The sequence below is a fragment of the Arachis duranensis genome, chromosome 5 (genome assembly GCF_000817695.3).
Source record: "Arachis duranensis cultivar V14167 chromosome 5, aradu.V14167.gnm2.J7QH, whole genome shotgun sequence".
NCBI lineage: Eukaryota > Viridiplantae > Streptophyta > Magnoliopsida > Fabales > Fabaceae > Arachis > Arachis duranensis.
This window is the reverse complement of record NC_029776.3, coordinates 63,875,025-63,876,067: the sequence shown is the minus strand read 5'-3', so window position 1 is coordinate 63,876,067 and position 1,043 is coordinate 63,875,025.

The window sequence follows — 1,043 nt, the reverse complement described above, 5'->3', positions numbered from 1 at the left end:
AGCATCTCCATCCGCTTATCTGAAATTTCTACCAATGAATCTGCATAAGTGTTCTATCCCTTTTATTATTCCTTTTTATTTATTTTGAATCTAATCAAGTATCATGTTTAATCTGCCTGACTAAGATTTACAAGGTGACCATAGCTTGCTTCATACCAACAATCTCTGTGGGATCGACCCTTACTCACGTAAGGTATTACTTGGATGACCCAGTACACTTGCTGGTTAAGTTGAACGGAAGTGTGTCCACACATAGCCAAGAGCCACAATAATAATTCCATACAACAACAAAGAATGCTATATTGATGTGATCACAATTTCGTCCACCAAGTTTTTGGCGCCGTTGCCGGGGATTGTTCGAGTATGGACAACTGACGGTTCATCTTGTTGCTCAGATTAGGTAATTTTCTTTTCAAAAATCTTTTTCAAAATTTTTCTTTTCTTTTTCGTTTTCTAACCATGTTTTTCGAAAAAAAATTAAAATAAAAATACAAAAAATTAGAAAATCATAAAAATCAAAAATATTTTGTGTTTCTTGTTTGAGTCTTGAGTCAATTTTTAAGTTTGGTGTCAATTGCATGCTTTTAAAATTTTTTCTTGCATTTTTCGAAAACTCCATGCATTCATAGTGTTCTTCATGATCTTCAAGTTGTTATTGACAAGTCTTCTTGTTTGATCTTGATGATTTCTTGTTTTATGTTGTTTGTTGTTTTTCATGTGCATTTTTTGTTTGTTAGAGTCCATGCATTAAAGATTTCTAAGTTTGGTGTCTTGCATGTTTTCTTTGCATCAAAATTTTTTCAAAAATATGTTCTTGATGTTCATCATGACCTTCAAAGTGTTCTTGGTGTTCATCTTAACATTCATAGTGTTCTTGCATGCATTATGTGTTTGATCCAAAATTTTCATATTTTGGGTCATTTTTATGTTTTTCTCTCTCATAATTAAATTTCAAGAAAATCAAAAAAAAATATCTTTTCCTTATTTCCCTCCAAATTTTCGAAATTTTGGGTTGACTTGGTCAAAAATTTTTAAAAATTAGT